Consider the following 7,914-nt stretch of genomic DNA (forward strand, 5'->3'; position numbering starts at 1 on the left):
GGTAGAAATTTGAACCCTGAGTGCCTTCAACTCTCAGCCTTGGTGTGTGTGTGTGTGTGTGTGTGTGTGTGTGTGTGTGTGTGTGTGTGTGTGTGTGTCCTATTGGGGTGAGGTCAGCAGCATCACCCCCATTCATCAGTACCCATAAATCTTAGAATGTATGACACTGTCTTCTTGGCACCTATACAGCTCACCCCTCACTGGCCTCAGATCCCTGCTCACATTCAGAATCTATGGTGAGTATAGACATGTCTTTCATAACCTCTTCCTCTAAAGACTTGGTGCCTTCATTTTCTGACCTTTCCCTGCTCTGTTTCTTCTGAAGTGCTTGTCAGCCTCTGAGCCCACCTTCTAGATGTTCTTGCTGCTCTATCTTCCTGTCCAGTGTTACTAGGGCTTTGTGAGAAGGACTAGTTTGATTTTGGTTTAAACCCCACTGCCTGGAACAGGCTCAGATACCTGTGAGCAAATCAGTGTCCCAGAGCCTGGGGTTTATTGGCAGATTTCTCAGGGTCCTACATAATGATGCTGTTGTTTATTCACCCAGTTTGAGTTTGACTTGAAGAGTCACCATGACAGAGGTGTGAATGTCTTTAGGATACAGTTGCCAGTGCTAATAAACAAAGACTGGGATGGTTGGGACCTCATAGAGATCCACCTGTCTCTACCTTTGGTGTGCTGGGGTTAAAGGCATGCAGCACTGTGCTAGGCTTGCTTGGTGTGTTATCTTGAGATTAACATGCATCCATCACCAATTGGCTGTATTTGTATCTTGAGCCATGTTTTCTCCTTGTGTCTTTGACCCATTCTGCACTCTGTTGATAAAGAAACTGCCCCCATCCCCAACACTATGGAGTAAAAAGGGAGCAGAGGTCACTCACCTATTATGTCCAGCTGGATGGGGTCACTCCTTTTGGAACTGACTGGATTGGATACCTCACACTGATAGTCTCCAGAATCCTTCCTCCTGACAGGGTCTATGCTGAGGATGCTGTTGTTCTGGGACAGCTTCAACCTGTTAGTGAGTCTCAGACTCTAGCCATTGAAGAGCCACCTGATGAAGATCCCCATGTCTTTTGAGAAGCAGGTCAGGAACACAGAGTCCAGGTCATTGAATGTGGTGGTGGTGGTGGTGGTGGTGGTGACTTGGATGGAAGGCAGAGTCACTGGCTCTATGGATAAACCATGGAGGGGGCCAGCTAAGAGTCCTTCACCCTCAAACATCTGAGCCAGCTCACAGGTCCCACAGAATGAAGGGGTCCTCTGCAAGACCACATGTTTGGGTTCAAGATAGGGTCTGTAAGGAGAAAGCTGAATCATCATCCTACCCAGATCACCCAGTGACCCCTGAATCAGGGTATTTGTCTAGTTACCATACTGGGAGCCTCTTCAACCCCCGAGTTCATAAATCTCATGGGGGGTGGTGTTTCTCGTTGATGTTTATGCAAATTCTTGCTCACAATTTCTGTGAGTGTGAACAGTCAGGTCCCTCCTTTATGAAATGACCTTCTGTTTCTTTTTCATTTAATAATTTGATGGGGTTAAAATGGCCCAGCTAATATTAAAAATGTTAAAGCCTAGACCTCAGAACTGGGAGAAATCCCTAACTGAAGAATTTCTGTTTGAAGAAACATTTTTTTTTTATTTTACAATACTATTCAGTTCGACATAATAGCCACAGATTCCCTTGTTCTCTCCCTTCCTGCCCCCTCCCCTTCCCCCCAGCCTACCCCCCATTCCCACCTCCTCCAGATCAAGGTCTCCCCCAAGGACTGAGATCAACCTGAGTTGATCAACCAACCAGTCCAGGCAGGTCCAGTCCCCTCCTCCCAGATTGAGCCAAGCGTCCCTGCATAAGTCCCAGGTTTCAAACAGCTAACTCATGCAACGAGCCCAGGACCTGGTACCACTGCCTAGATGCCTCCCAAACAGATCAAGCCAATCAACTGTCTCACCTATTCAGAGGGCCTGATCCAGTTGGGGGCCCCTCAGCCTTTGGTTCATAGTTCATGTGTTTCCATTCATTTGGTTATTTGTCCCTGTGCTTTATCCAACCTTGGTTTCAACAATTCTCGCTCATATAAACCCTCCTCTTTCTCACTAATTAGACTCCCAGTGCTCCACCAGGGGCCTAGCCGTGGATGTCTGCATCCAGATTCCTCAGTCCTTGGATGGGGTTTATGGCACAACTATTAGGGTGTTTGACCTACTCACCAGAGTAGGTCAGTCCCAGCTGTCTCTCTACCATTGCCAGCAGTCTTTTGTGGGGGTATCTTTGTGGATTTCTGTGGGCCTCTTTAGCTCTTTGTTTCTTCCTTTTCTCATGTGGTCTTCATTTACCACGGTCTCTTATTCCTTGTTCTCCCTCTCTTTTCTTGATCCAGCTAGGATCTCCCGCTCTCTTTTCCTCGACCCTCACCCTTCATTGCTCCCACTCATGGCTCAGCCGTTAAAGGCTAGGCTCACAACCAAAAATATAAGAGCTGAAGAAACATTTTATTTCCTGCCCCAGGGGTATGGATTAAATACCACAGAGAAGAAGGGAATAATCACAGTGCTAACCACAGCCTGACACTCTAATGCTAAATATTCACTTTTTTTGAGACAGGGTCTCACTGTACATCCTAGGCTAGCTTGGAACTTGCTATGCAGACCAGGATGGCCTCAAACTCACACTCTCTACATCTCTCTCCCTCATCAGTCTTGGCATTAAAGATGTGCACAACCACACTCAGCCAACTTTTGTTTTTTGAACCTTGTGAAGAGTAAGGGAAAGAGCATCATCAACTGTCAGTGACTTGGTTCACCCTGACTCAGAACATGGCTTCCAGGTACCCTCTCCACCCACTCTTCCCATCCTACAGAGTCAGAGCTGAGCCAGCCACCAGTGAGACAGGAGCAGAGCAAGCTGGGAGCAGAGCTCTGGACTGCTTGTCCCCATCTGTGGGGAATTCTCTCCTCCAATTTGGAGAAAATCATGTGAGCACAGTCTGAAACCCTGGGTGTTCCTTCTAGGTCATGGAGGTCATAAAAAGAAAATGGAGAGAGGGTACGGGAAGGCTTGTGTGAGTGACAGAAAGAAATCGTGCCTTTAAGGCTCTCCCTCCCTTGGGAAGTCCCTCATACAACCTGAGGCCTTCCAAGGCTGGCAGAACCTCCTGCTCACATTCCAAGCTCCATCTCTATCAGCCAGGAGAACTCAGAGAAGCAGGAGAAGATTAGACATATGATATGGATGGAGCAGGACACTGGGAGATGATTGAGTTATCTTCCACCAAGCAGTGTCTATTAGTGTTTGCCTGCACGAAATAATCCCAGAGGACAAAGAGCTGCCTTTTCTATACTTACACCTCTGCTATCACTTTAGGGCTCTTGACCTCCCTAGGAGGTCTCAGAACCATCAATTAGCTGGCCTTTCCTACCTCTCCACCTATGCTGAGCACACTGAGTCTCAGGAGGAGATGCCCAGGTGACCTACCTCAGACATGGCTCTCAGAAGCTGACTGTCAGCATCCTCCCAGCCTACAATCCATCATTGTCCCCTGTCAGCTCCAACAGCAGGTCAAATTCAAACCCAGTCTACAACCTTGCCCAGGATTCCTGGTCCAGTCTGGCATGGAGTTCTTGAGCAAATCTTCAGGTGCTCATCTCTCTGTGAGACTCTCATGGTTTCCTCAGCCAGGCCCTGCCTGAGTCCTAAAAGGTCTTTCTCAAGGCCATGTTCATGGTGAGTATCTAAGACCTGGGCAAAGTCTGATGTGCCTGGGTTCAGTTACACCAACCTCTCTCCTCAGATCTAAGTGAGGCATCCTGATTTATCGCTGTTTTTCCACACATTAATGTGTGTCCTTTACTGATTGCTTGAACCACAATATGGGACCACAACCTTGAGTCATACAAGACTGACAACCCTATGTGTAAAGTAGGATTAGCTCCACCCACGACCCAGGATGCTGGAGTCCATGTCCAGTGGGCTTCTGTGACACAGGATGGAGGTGTGAAGTCAGTGAAGAATGAAAAGTTGGACCACCAGTTGCCTTTCAAAGTGATGGTCCCAACTAGCTCAGGCCATCTTTATTATACAAGTTCTAATGTATTCAAGCATGAGCAATTTCTAATCATTTCTCTTTAATCATTTCCCAAGAATCATTCACGTTCATTCATTTTAGTTTCTCTTCTTCATCCTACTCCTTGATGTCATTGGCCTTTACCCCCTATCTTTAGAGTGCAAGCCAAATGATTGTATCTTCTTCATAGTGTGCCCTAGCCAGCAACAAACACGCTAGTACAAAGTAAGAGATTTAAGCCCTGTGATTAGTTCTTAACAATAGGATACTTTCATTTTTTGTAACCAGCTGAGTGTATTGTTACGTCTAGGATATCATGTTCAGGTGTTTGCCAATTTCTAAGTAATCTGTATATACCTTTCATGTGGACTACAGTTATAATCCTATTCTTTATAAGTCCTCAAAAGAGGAATGATTAGTATCTAACTCTTTAACTGCTGGGACTATATATCTATTCTTCCTGGCAATTTCCACATGTGCTTTTCTCTTAAGGGAACTGGGAGTTTTAGATACCTTTACTGATTTTTTGACATTAGAAAAATATCTGAGTTTTCATGTCCTGGCGCCAGAGATATGTCTGACCTTTCATGATCTCTACCTTTTCCTCATATGTTCCTAAAAAATTTTAAGGTCACCTTTAAAAACCCGTTTTTCAAGTTCTTAAGTTCTTTGGAGTATGTTTACCCCTTTCTGGAGTTGAATAAGCAAAACTCATTGAACTTAGTGAGTTCCTCCTGTTCACTCAGGATGACTCCAAAGGCATCCAGAGGCCACCAGAGACAATCTTTGTGTAACAGATCAGCTTTGTTTCCGGAAATCACAGGCAAAATCACAATTAACAAAGCAAAACTAAGATATACCACAAGAAGAAGCATAGCTCAAAGTTAGAGAGGCCTGAAGCCCATCAGCTCCCTAGGATCAGCACAGAGGAATGCAGTATTGTTTCTATAGGTCTTTCTAAATGGATTGGATTCTCTAAAGTGCCTTGCCTTCTAAAGAGCTCCATTTGAAAAACATTTATGTGCCTTTCCCAAGGGTGACAGAGTGGCTTCAGCCACCAGAAGTTACAGGGAATTACTTAGGGTGAACCTTAAACTGCACAGATACCTTCTCTTCATCAAAGTTTTCCATAGTCACACGAAGCAAATAGACTCCTGCATCTTTCTGAGTAACATTCTGGAAGAACAAGGATCCTTTGGGGTATAGTGTCTCTCTGCCGCTGTATACAGGCCCTCGTTCTAGTTTACGTCTGGGTATTACCAATCGCGCAATTTCATTCCTCTGATCAACATTTTTCCCCTTGTACCAGTGAAAAAATGGGACTGTTGCTGGCAGATTGTGGACAAGTAGAAGCACGTTGTTTCCTTCTACAATGTGGGTGGAACTACTTCCACAGTGACTTGGGCAGTGGTGGGGGAGGTCCCGTAGGTTACAAGTGAGGCTAAGAGAGAAGAGAGAAAAGTCTATCAAAAGACTGTCAGCAAGCTCCCAGCCCACAATCCATCATTGTTCCCTCTGAGCTCCAACAGCAGGTCAAATTCAAACCCAGTCTAGAACCTTCCCAGGATTCCTGGTCCAGTCTGGCATGGAGTTCTTGAGCAAATCTTCAGGTGCTCATCTCTCTGTGAGACTCTCATGGTTTCCTCAGCCAGGCCCTTCCTGAGTCCTAAAGGATCTTTCTCAAGGCCATGTTTATGATGAGCACCTAAGACCCTGGTCAGAGTCTGACATGCCTGGGCTCAGTTACCTCACCCCCTCTTCTCTGAGGGTGGATTGAAGTGCGGCATCCTGATTTATTGCTGCTTTTTTCCACATTTTAGTGTGTGTCCTTTACTGAATGCTTGATCCACCATATGGGGACCTTAACACAGAGTCATCCAGTATTGACAACCCTATGTGTGAAGTAGAATTAGCTCCACCCAGGACCCAGAGGTTACAGAGAATTACTTACGGTGTACCTGAAACTGCACATATGCCTTCTCTTCATCAAAGTTTTCCATAGTCACACGTAGCAAATAGACTCCTGCATCTTTCCGAGTGACATTCAGGAAGAGCAAGGATGCATTGGGGAATATTATCTCTCTGCCGCTGTACACAGTCCCGGGTTCTATTTTACCTCTGGATATTACCAATCGTGCAATTTCCTTCCTCTGATCAACATTTTTCCCCTTGTACCAGTGAAAAAATGGGGCTGTCGCTGACAGATTGTGGACAAGTAGAAGGATGTTGTCCCCTTCAGCAACGTGTGATGGAACTGTTTCCACAGTGACTTGGGCAGTAGTGGGAGAAGTCCAGTAGGATCAAGTGAGGCTAAGAGGGAAGAGAGAAAAGTCTTCCAATATTAGGACTTTTCATTTGGTAGAAATTTGAACCCTGAGTGCCTTCAACTCTCAGCCTTGGTGTGTGTGTGTGTGTGTGTCCTATTGGGGTGAGGTCAGCAGCATCACCCCCATTCATCAGTACCCATAAATCTTAGAATGTATGACACTATCTTCTTGGCACCTATACAGCTCACCCCTCACTGGCCTCAGATCCCTGCTCACACTCAGAATCTACGGTGAGTGTAGCATGTCTTGTCTAACCTCCTCCTCTAAAGACTTGGTGCTTCATTTTCTGACCTGTCCCTGCTCTGTTTCCTCTGAAGTGCTTGTCAACCCTGGGCCCACCTTCTAGATTTCCTTGCTGCTCTGTCTTCCTGCCCAGTAGTAGGAGGGCTTTTGAAGAGGACTTGTTCTTTTTGGTTTTCATTTCTCTACCAAAACAGGTTCAGCTACCTGTGAGCAAATGAGTTCCCCAAAGCCTGGGTTTTTGCAAATATCTCTGGTCCTATGCAATGAGGTTGTTGTTTACTGGCCTCGGTTTGAGTTTTACTTGGAGAGTCACCCTGACAGAGGTGTGAACGTCAGTCCTTCAGGTTACAGTGGCCAGTGCTGATAAACTTACAATGAGAAATAACTGAGGACAGGTCCCCATCCAGTCTCTGAGCTCCCCAACTCTCTACTCCGAGGAATGTCTCCTCACCTGTGAGCAGGAGTCCCCTCCAGAAGACCTGTGCTTTGTGGAGAGGGGATGAGGTGAGCTCCATAGTCTCTGCTGTGGGCTAGGCTCTTGTTCTGGAGAGGAGGTTTGACTCTTAGGCTGCTGCCAAGCTGGGCTCCTCTGGTGTCTGCTCTGCTTTTATTCCCAGACCTCTGCCTCCTCCCAGAGGAGGGCACTTCCTGGAGTCAGATGGGCTGGGGGTGGAGTTTGTATATGCACACTGGCCTGTTCTTCTGTGAGTGCTGCCTCCCATCTCTCTATTCCTTTCTGGTTCAGTGTTCTAGAACATACTTTGAGCCTCAAGACTGAGAAATGTCTGTACCCCAAGAGAACAAGAGACCACTCCAAAGCTTTGTCCCTGAACTTCCTATAGACAAGAGTGTATTTCCTTGTGACACACACAAAAAAACAGCAGAGCCCAGTCTGCCCTGTAATCTCAATGCTCAGGGAAGGTGGGATTTACTCCTGGCATGGAGCAGCTGTCTTCTCTAGGAACTGAGTGATGGCTGGGGAGGGCCCAGATCCATCAACACTGGTGTTACCAGTCAGGTGTCTGTCAAGGGTTACACACTATCTCAAGGTTCATATCCTGGTGTGCAGGAGGAGCTGTGTGTCCTAGGAAGAGGACCCTGTGCTCCAGCTTCTTACGGAGGGCACCAGGGAGACCCTCTACCCCAGTTTCCTGTGCTGGCTGAATGTGATTCAGGTCTGCCATGCCCTCCCTCATCTTTCTAGGATGCCTTTGCTCTCCTAGGTGATTGCCCTGTGATCTCCCCGTCTTTCCTCATGGATGAGGATAGGAGGGAGG

The 7,914-nt window shown here is 46.7% G+C and overlaps 1 pseudogene; it reads right to left on the reverse strand.

The window, feature by feature from the left end:
* Positions 1 to 873: 873 nt before the first annotated feature.
* On the reverse strand, positions 874 to 7,291 carry LOC114709916 (annotated as a pseudogene).
* Between the last annotated feature and the right edge of the window lie 623 nt (positions 7,292 to 7,914).

The sequence above is a fragment of the Peromyscus leucopus genome, chromosome 1 (assembly GCF_004664715.2).
Source record: "Peromyscus leucopus breed LL Stock chromosome 1, UCI_PerLeu_2.1, whole genome shotgun sequence".
Taxonomy (NCBI): domain Eukaryota; kingdom Metazoa; phylum Chordata; class Mammalia; order Rodentia; family Cricetidae; genus Peromyscus; species Peromyscus leucopus.